Here is an 18,950-nt window from a genome sequence, read left to right as displayed (position 1 = left end):
CAATTACGACAATAGAACATACACGGGGTATCAAATGAGCAAACATTTTCAGTACCTAGAATAAATTCGACAAAGATGAATTAGCAATTTGATATTTCGGTAAATTACCAGCAATTTGGTATTTTGGTAAATTACTCATTCCGATCATTAAACAGTTTCCAGTAGGCGCTCGGTGAACAAAATCTACCGCGTTTGTAATAATGCCGCTTAAGAAAACTGATTACGAAACTTCATCGAATTGGTCTTATCAGGTCGTAACAATAATGATAACGGAATACCGAGAATATTTGTTCGTAATATTTAATTAATTTGAAGTCGTTAAAATTGCATCCTCTGCATATTTTGTAGTCGGAATGCGAGATTCTGCCGCGTGTGTTTTTCCGGTCCCAAGTGCGAGGCGGCCTCGTCGCTTCGGTGTTTGGCATCGCAGAAACACGCTTACAAGTTTCTATCTCTTGTTTCTTTGTACATACGTCGACAACGAACGCTTGATCGCGAAATAATTGAATATTTCGACGCCGGGCTTACCTTAGTGACTTCCTCCAACCGATTCAACTTTCGAAATGAGAATATCTCCTTTTTGCCGAGAGCAGGAACTCTTCGCCGAATGAGTAAAACACGCTGTGTGTGAAATAGCTGATGAAAAATACCAATGATTGCACACCTGTATATTGAGCGAAATCTATATCGCCGTTTTGTTAAGCCGAATCGATGCGCATCGGGCATTCCGATATCGATCAATGCGTATCATAATTCACTAACGTGAAGTACATTGTTTGTCATTCGGTCGTACGGGCGATCAATAAATTTACTGAGCTGTCGCTTTTCGAATTTCTGAATATTTATTTTCTACACGCCATTTCAATATTTTAACAGATCTACGGTGCCTGTATGGAACGCTTCATTTTTTGAGTAAAAGAAATAGACTTTATAAGGGTTCATTGTTATCATGGCGAACTCGCACGAAATCAGCGAGCATATACTACGGGCCGTAGTCTTGACCTACACGGGTATATAATACATACCGAAAACTGCTGTCGTGCGCAGAAAGTTTAGACCGTTTTTACAGTGTAACAACTGCGCCTCGAGGCATTCGTCATATATATACGCCTCGCTGTAATATCTATTCAGCATCTCTCTCGGCTAGAATCGATTTCTAGAAAACGCGCCGAGATATGCAAAATATTTCAAAATGCGACAGGTATTGCTAAGCTATCCTTAAGGATGAGGCCTGATCTGCTTTATAGCTTTAAATCGTACGCAATATTCGGATTTCGTCGACGGGTAATCCTCTATTCCTGAGCAAATTTTCTTTTGTGTCGCCAAGTAGGCATAAGATTCAAGGCAACGCTAACCACGCAGGTATTTAAATTTGATCAAAATGACAGAAGTTTTCTATTACGCGAAATCTTTTCCGTACCGATAATTCATTCCTTATTCAAATTTTCCTATGAGGGGTTTTGATAGAAGGACGACGTGGCTTGAACTTGCTGACTAGTTTATGAAAATTTCCTAAGGGGTAGTGGTGTGGGGGTATGAGGTAATGTACGCAACATTCGCATTTTTACTGAAAAGATCAGAAGAATGTTCGACTCGGCGGAGTAAATTTTCTGATTGGATGATGTTGGATCTTGGTCTGACCAATAAACGATTCCTGTGATACCTGACGAATTTCGTTCATTCTGTCGCAGTGATGTTGTTCGGTATGGAGCAGCGACTGAGAGCGCTGTTTATAGCGTCGCTGATCGTCTGTCGAGTTCGCATCGCGCGCGCTGATCGCGCAGACTCTATCGAGGAATCGTCTGTGACGGTAAGTTCGTCTTGTAACAACACGTGGTACCCGCTAGATTCAACGTCCGGTTACATCGTTTCACCGAATTACCCTTCGTTTACGCGCGGTGTTGAATGTCGTTGGTTCATCAACAGCTCTTTACCGGGAACGTTTCATGTCCAGGTTTACTACGACATTGAGCCGTCATTATTCTGCAATGATAACTATATTCTCGTCCATGAGTCTGGTAACCGATTATGCGGTTATGGTAAACCTGAAATCCAACGTAACGATTCGATCTCGTTGATGTTTAGGAGTAACGTCGATGGCACGAGAGGTAGTCGGGTTTATGTCGTATATCGTTATGATCGAAGTCGATTGAGAATCAGCCACGGATGCGGAATCTGGAATTTTAAAGTGAATGAATTGAAAACATCAACCGGATACAAATTCACGATGTTCTTTCATAATGGATGTCAGCTGTTCGTCGAATGGAACGGCATCCCGGATGGTTTGGCGATTAATGTAACCTTCGTTGATGTGGACCTTAAACTATTTCCTCGCGCTGAAGTCGATCCAGCGGCGAGTTTTCGAATCTATGATGGCTGGAACAGTAGCAGTGAACCAATAGCGCTTATAGGCGTACAGAGCGGACAACAGCCGTCATCGTTTTATACCAAAACTAACAAAGCAATGATTTCTGCGTCAGGGCAACGCGAAACAACGACTAAAGTTATGTTTCAAATGTATGAAATATCAGATTGGAACGTCTCTAATCCGTTGATTCAGATCTCTAATAACGAATCGGGAGTGCTAATTCCCGATGACAACAGTTTACACGTAATAACTCGATCAAAACACTTACACTGCTGGTCTATCACAGTACAGGTGTTACAGTACGTCGTCTTCAACTGGACACGTGATCTCAGCACATCCGGTGACGTCATTGGTGTATATAAACAAGAAGGGTTACGCGTTGTAGGAACTGATATTTTACTCGGTTACAACCACCTGGAATCACTGAGTGTCAAATCTGACGGATTTCTCGTCATACTGTGCGTCCTAACGAGACCGAACATCACAGAATCGAATACGAGAATAGGCTTCAGAGTAATATCAATATCGATGTCAAAATTGCGCATCACTAAACGCAGGGTAAGCGTCAAATTATACGTGCTCTTTAATGCAAACTTCGACGAGTGATATTTGCATCTATGATATACAATTGGTAATATAAATTAACCTTACCCACAAATCACATACATTTAGGTATTTGGCAAACTAAAAACGGCGTCGCTGGCATACTACTTGCTGCTACCAGCTCCAACGAGGACTTTGAGGTATCATATAAATATGTACGAATTCAAATGGAAAGTTGAAATCTACGAGAGCGACCTCCAATTAACGGTGCTGTCCGTGAATTGCGCGCGAGCTGGATTTTACATATACGACGGTGGTAATTTTACGGCTAGACGATACGGTCCGTATTGTCCCCGTTTATCGGGTTATGTACGAAGTGTCGTCAGTCTGATAACATCAGGTGGACCAGTTATCGTAGTAGGATATAATTATAACTGTCAGAAAAAGCGGATAGTAAGTGGCTCTTTAGATTTACGTGCGACTGAATGTGACGGTTTTACTCTACGGGAAGGAGAACACCAGGTGACAGTGCAGACGTCGAACTGTTTCAGGATTACACCCGAAAACCGAGTTCGATTACATAGAGTGTACGTATTTTCAAAGCACGAATATGAAATTGGTGGGTGCACGCCGGATTATACGGAACCTCTCAGGAGATGTAGATTTTTCATGTCTCTCAGTATTCAGCGTCTCAATAACAGTGTCATACTGCACACTGTGACGTTCAAATGGACTTTTTTGTTCTGGAGATACCCGCTTATCGTTGAATTGCGGCGCAGTTGCCAAACATTAATCCAAACTAACTCAAACATTGGCTGGATCGACAGGCGAAAAGGAGGCGACTGTGGAATCGTGCAGTCACCGAATTACCCAAGATCTGCCGGAACTTCAACTGTTACATTAAAATACAGACTAAAGTTCTCGGCGACCGCAACCCGGATTCAGTTCTACCGATTCGTCATCAAAAGCATGGAAAAGACGTCGTGTATGAAAGAATCCCGAGACAAACTGGAATCCGTCATGTTTATCCAGGAAATGAGTTATAAATCCACTTTTAGGAGCGCTGCCCGAAAAACAATAAAACTATGCGACAAGTTTGCTGAGCCTGGAATTACGTTTTACAGTTTACTTGAAATATGGATGTGGTTCGAGGTGAAAAACCGAATACCCAAATTTAAGATACAATACGTTTTAGAGCAGTTACCGGTAAAACCGTTAAGAAATGTCTGTAAATCAGGATTCCTAGATTCGGGAATTTCATGCGTCAAATATATCAGAGATGAACGCCTGAATTGGGAGAATGCTGAATTGTACTGTAGACAGAAATACGCGGGACATCTACTCAGTATCAACTCAGAACAGGAGATGATTTCTGTAAAAACATTATTCGCTACGAAACCTTTGATTGTCGAGGCATATTCACAGAAAGCGCTCATAATGATGATTGGATTAAAGATACAGGTATGTGGAACAGCACGTCCTAACCCAAACCCGGTATTCGTTGCATTAAAAACAAAACAAAGTCTGTCGGCTGGCTCGTTTTTCAAGTTTTTCAAGATTTCCATGTTTGTATTCATAGTCATAGACAGACTGGTTATAATTGTGAATTGTACGCATTGCTAATTGACTGTATTTATCTTTTCAGCTTGCAACTGGTTATTACACGTGGACTGATGGGAAACCATTGAGCTACACAGAGTGGTATAAACCTACAGATAACGACACGATACCAGAAGTTATTGAAGGATTGATATCTCCTCTCAGAAAACAACCGATAAATGACGTCAATATGCCGTGTACGGCGATGATACTGAATAATCCACGAGGATCAGCGAACTGGGTTCGATTCCCCTGCGAAATCGAAGAGGTTCACACGGGTTTCATTTGTGAAACGGAAAGAGATGATTACGAAAATACAACAGTTAAAACGTTAAATATAACCAAAAACAACACAATTCTGATACGTAAAAAATTACAATTTTTGGAAACTGGGTTCAATGACGCGAGCTGTGTGTTTGGTTGGGTAAGCATAAATAAACAATGCTATCAAATACTGACGGACTGGAACAAACATCAAGGTTTAGATATGATAACGGCGACGGAGATGTGTCACGAAATCCGAGGCAAAATAGCCACCGTTATGACCAGTTACACAGAAAACGAAACAATGAACTTGATATCAAAATTTAACTTTCAACATCAATATAGCTCCATACTTTTTATGACATATAATGACCGACCACTAGTTTTAAAACCAATAATCACTAGAGATGACATTACTTATGTCAAATCAGTTAAATGGATAATGAAACAGTTTGATAATGCGAAAGATACAGCGCATTCTGTTTTGTGTTCGTACAATGTAACTGGTGAAGAGTTAGCTTCTATAAGCGGTTGTAAATCGTGGCAGTTTAAATGTAACGATCAAAGATGCATCAGCGACCATCGCGTATGTGATACCAGACACGACTGTCAACACGGTGAGGATGAACTCAATTGTACGGATATTAATTTGCACAGCCAATTTTATTGCAATGATGGTCAGGTTATATCAATAAGTGGTTTCTGTGATTTTATACAGGATTGTGCGGATGGTTCTGATGAGAACTCGTGTTTTCACCTCCCGTGTTTGTCCGAACAATTTCGGTGCATTAGTGGTCAATGTGTCAGTAGGTCTTACAGATGCGATGGAGTGACTAATTGTAAAGACGCATCCGATGAAATCGGCTGCATTTCTGGACAATGTCAAGGGTTCCTGTGTAAAAGTGGAGATTGTATCAGTTCTCAGTTTTATCATGATGGTGTTGTGGATTGTAGTGGAAGCCTCGAAGAAGATGAATTAGTATTAGCTACCAATGTTACAGTGAATCCTACGATCCATTGTAATGATGAAAACCACTGTACGACTAACTTCACAAATCTATGTACGGAATCTGATGAACAAAAATGTTCATTCAATTCTCCTCATTGTTATTCAAGACGTCACAGATGTATTCTAGAAAGAATGACAAATGGTTTCCCAGTTTGTAGAAATCTTGAGCACGTATTGAGATGTGAAGAATTTGAATGTCCAGCTGGCACTGTCAAATGTCCAGCATCGTACTGTATACCGATCAGACAGGTGTGCGACGGTCAATCAGATTGTCCTAATTCAGAAGATGAGCAAAACTGCGAGACATTTTCATGTCCAGGAATGTTTAAATGTGGCCACGAAAATAGATGTATTACACAATCTGAAGCTTGCGATGGTGTGGTAAATTGTAAATATACAACTGATGACGAGGCTTTCTGTAACGTCACCTGTCTGAGAGGTTGTAAGTGTCAAGGTCATCTGACCGAATGTAGAAATACTGGTTTAACAAACATTACCGGTCTTTTCTCGGCATCAACTCGAATTTTAATTTTGTCGAATAACGAAATTACCTTAGACATGTCGACATTCCTTTCATATATCTATTTGCGCATGCTCAACATCTCCGCCAATGAATTGTCTTATATTTTACCTAAATCGTTCTCAAACCTGCATAATCTACATACATTAGATCTTACACACAACAACATAACATCATTATCTGCAAAAACATTCATCGGTTTGTATAGTTTGAAAGAGTTATTGATTACTGAAAATCCAATACGTCATTTACAGGACGATACCTTCCAAGATTTGAAGTCACTTAAAGTTCTCGACCTTCATGAACTTTCGTTGTTGGTGCTTGGTAGAAACGTATTTCGAGGTTTATCAACATTACAGTCGTTGAATATCAGCAATAACAGAATCCATCATATTTCGCTTTACGCATTTTCTGGATTAACTTCACTTAAGTATCTTGATATAACCGACAACCACAAAGTTATTTCTGTCGACAGAAATGTTTTCAACAATCTGACATCATTAGTCTCCTTAAAGTCTGATGCTTACAAATTTTGCTGCATGGCTCCGAATGTTGACACGTGCCTTCCTGAAGCTGATCAATTTTCCTCCTGTTCTGATCTGATGGGTAACACAGTCCTCAGAGCTATCATTTGGGTTATTGCTTCATTCAGTTTTATCGCTAACGGAATTGTCATTTCACTTCGCATTCGATCGATTCGATTTTCCTCCTCAAATCCATCTTCAGATATCATCATCATTAATGTTGCTGTGTGTGATTTCATAATGTCTATATATTTGTTTCTGATTGCTGGAGCCGATTACATTTATTCTGGCATTTACTTTCTCAATTCGGAATTATGGATGGATAGTCCATTTTGTCGTCTTGCTGGGATCACGGTGTCTATCTCTTGTGAAGGTTCATTGATATTTTTGCTCATCATGACACGTCATAGGTTCACAAATATCGTTAATCCATTTTCAGGAAGTGCAATTACATCTCCTAGATATGTGTGCGCTATTTGTTGCACATCTTGGATTATTTTGTGTGCTATTGCATTGCTACCTCTAACACCTATCCCTTACTTCGGAAACAATTTTTACGGCACAACCGGAGTTTGTTTACCGATGAATTTAATTTCAATTGAAGTCAATGCCTGGCAATATTCATTAGCTATTTTTTCATTATCCAACTCATTCATACTCACTACGATAATGGCAACGTATGTACAAATGTACAGACTCGTATCTGGAAGTAGGTCTTGTTCGGGTAGAATTGACCCTACAGAACTAGTTTTAGCACGCAGGAGTTTGGTGATAAATCTGTGTAATCTATTTTGCTGGCTGCCGTTAATTACCGTTCAGATTTGTGCAGTTTTACGGGTAGAAATACCGAATCAGGTGGCGGCTTGGCTGGCGGTTCTTTTCTTACCGATCAACTCGTCCCTCAATCCCCTTCTTTACACAATACTGACTATCGATATGAAATCCATACGAGCAAAAACTAAACGCAGGCAACATCGAACAGATAAATGAAATAGCGCAGAGTGTTTGGTATATATCGCCAGTCAAAACGATCTTTCAATTTTATTTTCTGTCGGGGATATTTCATGATAAATCATCATTATATACACTAGACTCCCCCCTTATTTTTGCGTTGTTCACTTTTCACCGTTTTTTTCGCATGCAATGAATTCGTTACATTTATTCAATTACTGAATATCATTAACGTGTCAATATATGCAATGGATGTATGAAGTATTAATCGTTACACCCGGGTTACAGCTTTCAATTCGGGTCGCTTTATCTCCTATACACTCAATTGAAACACTCCTGGTTGAAAGTATTTCACTACTGACCATAAACCCACCGACCGTACTCAGACAGAAATTCCCCGGGTGATTAAACAAAACCCCGGTAAAGAGATACTGTAGGTGTTACTAAAGAGGTTCCGTACTTACAGTAGGGCACAATAGCTGGTTACAAAAAATATATGCTCATGTTAATTATATGGTGCACTTACGTAACCCAATTTACATAGTCTTTATGTTCTTTTTCAGAAAAAGTTCAAATAAAATGCGAAATCCTACCAATTGCTATTCATAGCCTGCTACTCTTTTCTGCAGTGTGTTCTGATGATTATCTGAGAATTTGATGGTAAAATTTCCTATCCATCAAAACATTACGGCTGATTTAATGTAGCAAGGTAGTCATCGCAATTAGAGAAATATACCAATTAATATTGATCCACAAAATATCTTTCGAAACGACCGTAGGTGTATAGTAGCAGAAATACTTAAGGTTTTGCGGTAGATGGCGCATTGGTATCAAGTAGATCCTCTACGAAAATGCGAGTCACCGGTGACCGCGTACCACGTTACGAAAGGGTTGAATGTATCTTTCATCATTATCGTTGAAGATTGACTTAACAGCTAGATAAAAGTACAAAGGCGTATTTTGAAAGACTGAATATATTTGATGTCGTTTTCGAGAAGTGCGCTCCCGGACACTGGTTTAAACCTGCTAGTTATGATATATCGATCCGATATTTTGAATTTCTGGTTCGGTTCGAAACACCGGCTCAGTAGATACGTACGTCCAACCTGTCTCAGTAGGGAGCCGAATTTAATGGTACTCGATACCACAGTTCGAAACCCGCCCGAGTATAAAGTGCGCACAGCTATTAGTTTATATCCGAAACGTTGTTTGAATTCATCAATTAAAAGCAAATCTCAATTTGTGTTTCGTGTTTAATGTTGTTGTATTTACTGCGTGTTTCATCGGACATTTTTTTTCGATCCAATCAGTTTCTTTTTCTCTATTCTTTGAAATCGTTAACGCGAACAAGACGATTTCACTAAGCGGTAACCGTTTGATTTGATCCATCGCTGTTCACAAAGACAATTAACACGAAACAATTATGCGTACATCCAAATATGAAATTAAATGCGCAATTACAGATTTTTACAAAAAAAGCTCTACAGGTGAAACTGCAGCATCGATATGTAAGTCGTCGCGATTATCACGGTTTAAGAGTACATTCAATATAGAAATTGTTAAAATTTGCACAAATCAACTGGGTATAAACGGGGTATTAGTTGCGTTCTAAAATGAAAAGTTCTCCCTCAGCAAGGCACTCGTGTGTTACGTGTATTATGAACTTGTTCTTATGTCGGAATATTACGTCAATCTGATTCAATTAGGAGACTATATGATTGCTATGTCATTGAATATATCTCATTCTTACACAATTCTAAATTACCAAATATGTTTTTATCTGGTTAAAAAGGGCGACCTTACGACCGTCAGGGGCTCGTAATTTAACATGATATTGTGTGTATTGTAAGCCTTTATCTAGGCGGGTTTTACTAAAGATGATAATATGATAAACTACACCGAAATTGACTAAGTCACGGTTTAGGTTCCAGCAATAAAAATACATGAAACGGGCTAAAATTTTCTAGTAAAAGTTTGTGTTCGTTTTTGCGGAATCCGCGTAGATATTACACGCTATCAATAAAACACTAGACATATTTCAGACATCTGCAACGATGTCGACTAATATGGGTGGTCATAATTACATAAGACAAGTTAACCAAAAGAACAGTTCTCTCACAATTTTGACATCACCCGAATGATGACTTTGTTCGACATCAAAAATTGACTGTCATTAGTATTGTTACCTAGAATAAATCATCTATTGATTTCAATACACGTCAGAAGCCAGCGCAGCAAAAGGAAAATCGAGTCTTTCATATCGGAAATGGGTTTTGTTTGTAAAACAATGAAATTCTTCTTCACGTGCTTTCTATTCTCAATAGGCGACTTTAGAGAGGAGTAAAATATCTTTTTTTCCAATACAAATATGTTCGGCTAGAGCTACAAATTATTAATCATATTCCCTCGTCTCAATAAGCATTCCTTATCTATTACATGTTTAAACATAATGTAAAATATATAATGTATTTGTAAACAGTTGTGGTTAAAAAAAGATAAATAAAGTTCATATGATGATATATTTTGGTTTAAGCTTCCCAGGAAGTTTTTTTCCACATACTCTCGCCGTTGAAATACGCATCCGACCATATACGTTATGAGTTCATGGACATATTGGATCAATTGAATATGTTAATCAGCACGTTTTATAAAAAATAAAATATCTGGCTAATATCTCCTCGTGAATTCAGATATCGGTATGTAACTTTTGAAAAGAACTACGTAGTCAGACAGCTTAGCTATATAGTGCGGACGATTCGGACTAAATCACCAGATTTTGACATGCTCTCCACGAGCCAAGCTTCAAATTTTCCAAGATGTATTTACTTCAATGTGCGTTGGTTTGCATCGCGTAAAACAACGCTTGGTTTTTCTCACCCAAAAGAAAGTACGAGTCACGTTTTCCACACATGCACACACTGATATGGTTTTAGTAATCTGAATAAATTAACTAAGTTGACCACTCATCAACCGAATTCTGACACGCAAGTCCCACGCGCTGTTTCCCTGTCTAGAAGCAAAACATAGTTGAATCAAATTGGACGCTATTTTTCTAACTGTTATTTCAAGGAGCGGTATTGTCCTTCCAAAACATTTTTTGCAATCTGCTAAAAACATAATTGAATCAAGTTGAAATCTAGTTTTCTAATTGTTATTTCACGGATTTAATGGTAGCGTCCATCCAATCTGCTAATCTGCTAATTAAAGTCATCTTCGTTTAAAAGATGTGAATTTGAAAGTTTAATGATAATGTAATGTATATGCATTAACTAAACCCGGGTTTACAAAGAACTGCAGCGCACGAAACCAGTGAATATATGTCATGTTGAGGGAAACATGATACATAGTGAAAACTGCTGTCGTGTTCAGAAAGCAAGACCGATTTTACAGTAACTGCCTCGAGGCGTTTAACACCACGCGCCTTGCTGCAATATCTATTCAGTATCTAAGTCATACATCCGATTCTAGAAAATGCTGAGATATGCATGACATTTCAAATACGCGTGACCTATATATGTAGTTAAGCTTTATCTGCGAGGTAGCTTTCAATTTAGCGAAATATTCATATTTGGGATATCTTTAAAAGTAAAGAAACTTTCTTTTGTGTTTTAATCAATCACAAGGTAAGGCATGGAATTCTCTAGAAAATACCTGATGCAGATATCTGAATTTGACCGAATATTATTCTTTTTTATTGCAAATCGATCATGTACCGTTAATTCAGTCCTTTTCAAATTATACAACTCAGGATTGGTGTACCTACATCCAACTTGTTGAAAGAAGATTCCTACGCAATGAATGTGGAAAATATAGTCGTTGCTCAACATTTCGTGAAATTTCGTCCGAATTCGTTTCATGTATTCAAAATGCGCACATGCATTCAAAATGCGCAAAATATTTTTTTTATTTTCTACGAATTTCTATTGGCCTCATATCGGAGATTTGTGTTCAATGAGATTGAGTTTGATTTTCATATTCTAGATATTAATCAAATCGATACCAGTATGATATGAGAATCTAATAAAGAAGTTTCCAGTTTCTAGGCGCCATTTTGTGGCGGTCCCTCGAGGTCCCCATTGTTGCGATAATTTGCGCTCATTTTTAAAACATAAGTTTAGATTGAATATCACATAGTTCTGCAGTCCCTTGCTCGATTAACTTAATTTATACACCATTTTAAAGGAAATGAAATGCAGATATTTGCTGGCGATTCTTGGAATTTTTGAATGCAACAATTGAGAACAGTGACGATGTGAAACCAAGGACCGCATATCTTAACCAAGAATTACCAACAAATATCTGCATAGAAATTAAGTTAATCGAGCAAGGGACTGCAGAACTATGTGATATTCAATCGAAACTTATGTTTTGAAAATGAGCGCCAATTATCGCAACAATGGGGACCTCGAGGGACCGCCACAATATGGCGCCTAGAAACTGGAAACTTCTTTATTACTTGCGCTATCCCCGAAGAGGGGAAAATGTAACACTCGAAAACGTTTGCTAGAATAAATTCATATATTCATTAGAAAATGAGATTTGTATGATTTTAGCTACCATTGATTTTCGACAATTTCAACATTCTACCCAAGATCAGAATCAACAGCGCTTTCGCTGTTAATGAGGTTTGTAAAACGCTGCTATATACGCAGTTATAGTTTCAACATTGACTAGAATTTCATCTTTCTAAATATTCGATCACCTTTTCCATCTGTTTCATTCGACGATACGAATTTGGAATATCGTCTACGATCCACATGAACGAAATCAAAATCATTTGTATATTGTATCAGAAATAAGGAGTAGAATATTTCTGGTCGGTGAAGGTTTGGTAGTTTTGAGTGGATGGAGTTTAATGATTGTATGGATAGAACATAAAGAAATGAGTGAATAAACCAAAACTAAAATAAATGCGAAAACCGAGAACGTATTTATCCTGTTGCGTTTTCATGGGCATGTTCGACCGCATTTTTGCTGAAATATTTGAAGCATTTTGGACTCGACGGAGCGAATTTTCTGATTGGATGAAATCGGATCGTAATCCGACCAATAAACGATCTTGTGAAACTACACGAATTTCGTTCATTCTATCGCAGTGATGTTGTTCGGTATGGAGCAGCGGCTGAGAGCGCTGTTTATAGCGTCGCTGATCGTCTGTCAAGTTCGCATCGCGCGCGCTGATCGCGCAGACTCTATCGAGGAATCGTCTGTGACGGTAAATTCGTCTTGTAACAACACGTGGTACCCGCTAGATTCTACGTCCGGTTATATCGTTTCACCGAATTACCCTACGTTAACGCGCGGTGTTAAATGTCGTTGGTTCATCAACAGCTCTTTACCGGGAACTTTTCTCGTCCAATTTTACTACGACATCGAGCCGTCAATATTCTGTAGTGATAACTACCTTCTCGTCTACGAGGCTGATATCAGATTCTGCAGTAACGGAAAACATGAAATCCGCCGCAAAGATTCGATCTCGTTGATGTTTAGGAGCCGCATCGATGGTGCTCGAGGAAGTCGGGTTTATATCATGTATCGTTATGGACGAAGCCGATTGAGAATCAGCGGCAACTGTGGAAACTCATTTCTCAACGTTAATGAATTAAAAACACCAATGGGATACAAATTAAATTTATTCATTCGTTTTTGTACAATGTTTCTTGAATGGATAGGAATGCCAGACGGTTTAGGAATGACTCTAACCCTCATCAATCTCAAATCACGGTATTACGTCAAGACACCATTTAAAATTCACGACGGATGGAACTCCAGTAGTGAACCGATAGGTCTTATACGCCAACAATCCGGACATCCACCATCCTCATTTTATACTAGAACGAACAGAGCTACTTTAGTATCCTATAAAATTTTAATCAAATCACAGCTTGTCGTTCAACTTTATAAAATATCTGATTGGAACGTCTCTAATCCGTTGATTCAGATCTCTAATGATGAGTCGGGAGTGCTCATTCCCGATGACAACAGTTTACACGTAATAACTCGATCAAAACACTTACACTGCTGGTCTATCACAGTGCAGGTGTTACAGTACGTAGTCTTCAACTGGACACATAATCTCATCGCATCCGGTGACGTCATCGGTGTATATAAACTAGAAGGGTTACGCGTTGTAGGAACTGATATTTTACTCGGTTACAACTACCTGCAATCACTGAGTGTTAAATCTGACGGATTCCTCGTCGTACTGTGCGTTTTGAAAGAAACACTTAACGACGATGTGAGGTTTGAAATAAATTACAAAATCAAATCTTTTTCGATTAAAGATTTATACGTTGAGAATATTCGGGTGAGTACACATGTGAGGTTAATTTGTATCTAAATATGATAATCAACAAATAAAAGTTTCATATTGATTTATTCATGTCAGGAATTTGTAAACAAAATATGGTCCATTGGAACAACATCACTGTTCCCAACTGCATGGAAGAACTCAATTGGATATCGCGTCACTAGATACGAGTTTAAATGGAAAACTGAGATCTATGAAGAGAATATGGAACTAACAGTTTTATCACAGAACTGCGAGCGAGCTGGATTTTACATATTCGACGGTGGTAATTTCACGGCTAGACGATACGGTCCGTATTGTCCCGGTAATGATTTTAGTCGATCAGTCGTCAGTCTGATTACATCAGGTGGATCGGTTACCGTAGTAGGATACGCTTATAGCTGGGAGGGTAAGTTAACAGTCGATGATCATTCACACCTCAGATTTCGTCCTACCGACTGTGACGGGTATGTTTTAAAGGAAGGAGAACGTCAGATCAATATGACGTCACACTGTCTCGTGATTACACCCGAAATCCGACGCCTTCCTCTAAGATACATTAACATATTATCGGAGCATGAATATCAAGTTGACCGATGTTTTCAGGATCACTATCCATACAGACACTGTCACACGCGGTTGAGAAGCCAGTTCCTTAATAGCGGTCTTGTGTTAAACACTGTTCGTGTATCTTATGATCAAGCATTCATTACCTTTCCATTGCTAGTTGAACTACGGAGTAAATGTCAACGGTTGTTGAAAATAAGGGAACGACAAAGTAACGTCGTGGTAACGTGTGGAATGATTCAGTCACCAATGTACCCAGGATTTGCGGATAGAACCAATGAACTACTGTCATATGAAATACGTATTCGAAGGAGATATAAAATGTTATACTTTAGATGCATAATAAAATCTATCGCAAAGATACCGTGTGCGAAGAGAGAAGGGCATAGCTTTGACCCTATAGTTGTCAAACGTTTCATCACCGCAGGCCCCGGCCAATCGCAGGAGCACCAAAGTAAAATATGTGACAATAACGCGATACCGGGTCTTGTATTTTATAGTCTTACTTATGCGGATTTGCAAATTGAGGTAAAAGGTCAGATCCCGATATTTCAAATACAATACATATTAGAACAGTCGTTACCGATAAAACAGTTTGAAAATGTCTGTAAATCAGGATTTCTAGATTCGGGAATTTCATGCGTGAAATACATCAGAGATAAACGTCTGAATTGGGAGAATGCTGAATTGTATTGTAGACAGAAGTACGCGGGACATCTACTCAGTATCAACTCACAACAGGAAATGATTTCTATTAAGACATTATTTGCCACGGAACTTCTTCGTAAAGCATACTCGCTGAAAGCGCTCGTTATGATGGTTGGATTAAAACTGCAGGTAGATTTTTAGATGAGCTCGTTAAAAACTACTAATGGCAACAGATTACATGTAATGATATATATGATGTACATATAATAATATATATGCCACTTAAATTTCCAGGCTAGATCTAGTTATTACACGTGGTCTGACGGGAAACCATTGAGCTACACAGAGTGGTATAAACCTACAAATAACGACACGATACCAGAAGTTATCCAAGGATTGATATCTCCTCTTAGAAAACAACCGATAAATGACGTCAATATGCCGTGTGCAGCGATGATACTGAATAATCCACGAGGATCAGCGAACTGGGTTCGATTCCCCGGCGGAATCGAAGAGACTCACACGAGTTTCATTTGCGAAACGGAAAGAAATCATTTCAAAAATAAAACACTGAGGACGATAAATTCAACAAATAACGACACATTATTGATACGGGACAAACCTTTCTGCACGGTTGGATGGGTAAGCATGGATAGACAATGCTATCAAATACTGACGGATTGGAACAGACATCGAGGTTTAGATATGGAAACTGCAACAGAGATGTGTCGTGGCATACGAGGTGAAATAGGCGCTGTGATAACCGATAACTCCGAAAACGACACGATGAACTTGATAAGAACATTTCATTTCAAATATCAATATAGCTCAATACTAATGGTGACTTCTAATGAAAAACTGCAAGTTATAAACCCAATACTCACGAGAGATAAAATTAATTATATTCAATCAGTCAAATGGACGATGAAACAGTTTGATAATGCGACAGATACAGCGCGTTCTGTTTTGTGTTCACACAATGTCACTGATGAAGAGTTAGCTTCTATAAGCGGTTGTAAATCGTGGCAGTTTGAATGTAACGATCAAAGATGTATCAGCGACCATCGCGTATGTGATACCAGACACGACTGTCAAAACGGTGAAGATGAACTTAATTGTACGGATATTAATTTACAAAATCAGTTTGAATGCAATGATGGTCAGGTCATATCAATAAGTGGTTTCTGTGATTTCATACAGGATTGTGTGGATGGCTCTGATGAGAACGCGTGTTTTTATACCCCGTGTTTATCTGAACAATTTAGCTGCCAAAGTGGACAATGTATCAGCAGTTTTGATAGATGTAATGGTGTCACTGATTGTGAAGACGGCTCCGACGAAATAGGATGCACCGCTCAACTGTGCCAGGGATTCCTATGTTACAGTGGAGACTGTATCAGTTCTCAGTTGTATCAGGATGGTGTCGTAGATTGCAGTGGGAGCCTCGAAGAAGATGAACTAGTAACAAATATTAATATTACAGTGAATCCTACGGTTCAGTGCAATAATGACAACCACTGTACGACTAACTTCACAAATCTCTGTACGGAATCTGATGAACAAAGATGTTCTTTCAATTCACCTCATTGTCATTCAAGACGTCACAGATGTATTCTAGAGAGAATGACAAATGGTTACCCTGTTTGTAGAAATCTCGAGCACGTGTTGAGATGTGAAGAATTTCAATGTCCTGCTGGTACTGTTAAATGTCCCTCATCGTACTGTATACCGATCAGACAGGTGTGCGACGGTCAATCAGATTGTCCTAATTCAGAAGATGAACAAAACTGCGAGACATTTTCATGTCCGGGAATGTTTAAATGTGGTCAGGAAAATAGATGTATTCCACAATCTGAGGTCTGTGACGGAGTCGCAAATTGTAAACATACAACTGATGACGAGGCTTACTGTAAGGTCACGTGTCCAAGAGTGTGTACATGTCAAGGTAACTTTATCGATTGTGGAAATACTGGTTTAACAAATATTACCGGACTTTTCTCGGCATCAACCCGAGTTTTGATATTGTCGAACAACCGAATCATCTTGGACGTGTTCACATTATCCCCATATGTTTATCTTCGAATGCTCAACATCTCCTTCAATGAATTGACTTATATTTTACCGAATTCGTTCTCAAACCTGCATAATCTACATACATTAGACCTGACATACAACAACGTAACATCATTATCAACAAATACATTCACTGGTTTGTACAGTTTGAAGGAGTTATTCGTAACTAAAAATCCGATTCATTATTTGCAGGAAAGCAGTTTTTCGGGATTGAGATCACTCCGAATTCTTGATATTCAAGGACTTTTTATATTGATGCTTTCTGAACGCGCGTTTGTGGGTTTATCTACATTACAGTCGTTGAATATCAGCGGTAACAAAATCTATCACATTTCACGATACGCATTTTCTGGATTAACGTCACTCGAAATTCTTGATTTAACCAATAATAACAAAATTATTTCCGTCCCCAGACATGTTTTTGACAATCTGACATCATTAGTCTCACTGAGGTCAGACGCTTACAAATTTTGCTGCATGGCTCCGAATGTTGACCGGTGCCTTCCCGAAGCTGATCAATTTTCCTCTTGTTCTGATCTGATGGGTAACACAGTCCTCAGAGCTATCATTTGGGTGATCGCTTCATTCAGTTTCATCGCTAATGGAATCGTCATTTCTATTCGCATTCGAGCGATTCGATTCTCCTCCTCAAATCCATTTTCAGACATCATCATCATTAATGTTGCTCTGTGTGATTTTATGATGTCTATATATTTGTTTCTGATCGCTGGAGCTGATTATATCTACAAAGGTATTTACTTTCTCAATTCGGAAGCCTGGACGGACAGTTTGATTTGTCGTCTTGCTGGAGTCGTGGTCACTATTTCTTGCGAAGGTTCATTGATATTTTTACTAATCATGACACGTCATAGATTCTCAAATATCGTAGACCCATTCTCTGATAACCCAATTACATCTCCGAGATATGCGTGTATCATTTGTTGCGCATGTTGGATTGTTTTGTGTGTTATTGCAATGCTACCACTTACACCGATCTCTTACTTTGGAGACAATTACTACGGCACTACCGGAGTTTGTTTTCCTATGAATTTGGTTTCAATTGATGTCAGCGCCTGGCAATATTCATTCGCTATTTTTTCATTAACCAACTTCTTCATTCTTTCTACGATAATGGCCACTTATGCGCAAATGTACCGACTCGTATCTGGAAGCAGGTCTGGTTCGGGTAGAATTGACCCTACAGAACTAGTTTTAGCGCGCAGGAGTTTGGTGATAAATCTGTGTAATCTATTTTGCTGGCTGCCGTTGATTATCGTTCAGTTTTGCGCCGTATTACGGGTAGAAATACCGAATCAGGTGGCGGCTTGGCTGGCGGTTCTTTTCTTACCGATCAACTCGTCCCTCAATCCCCTTCTTTACACAATACTGACTATCGATATGAAATCCATACGAGCAAAAACGAAACGCAGGCAACACCGTAAAAATAGATAGATGCCTCCAGTTTTACCCAGCGCAAGATAATTAGAATATATTGCCAGTTAAAACAGTTATATTGCCAGTTTAAACAGTTTTCTGATTTCTGAAAGCATTTTCTGATGGGGATAATTGATTTTAGGGCATAAACAAGAGCCCTA

General features: G+C 38.9%; 1 long non-coding RNA gene across 1 annotated transcript in view; it reads right to left on the bottom strand.

Moving 5' to 3' along the window:
• LOC141914304 (uncharacterized) overlaps positions 1–18,950 on the bottom strand; it is a 288,650-nt gene that overhangs the window by 199,748 nt on the left and 69,952 nt on the right. The gene's annotated exons all lie outside the window — the stretch shown is intronic.

The sequence above is a fragment of the Tubulanus polymorphus genome, chromosome 12 (genome assembly GCF_964204645.1).
Source record: "Tubulanus polymorphus chromosome 12, tnTubPoly1.2, whole genome shotgun sequence".
NCBI lineage: Eukaryota > Metazoa > Nemertea > Palaeonemertea > Tubulaniformes > Tubulanidae > Tubulanus > Tubulanus polymorphus.
This window is presented reverse-complemented; position numbering and strand designations above follow the sequence as displayed.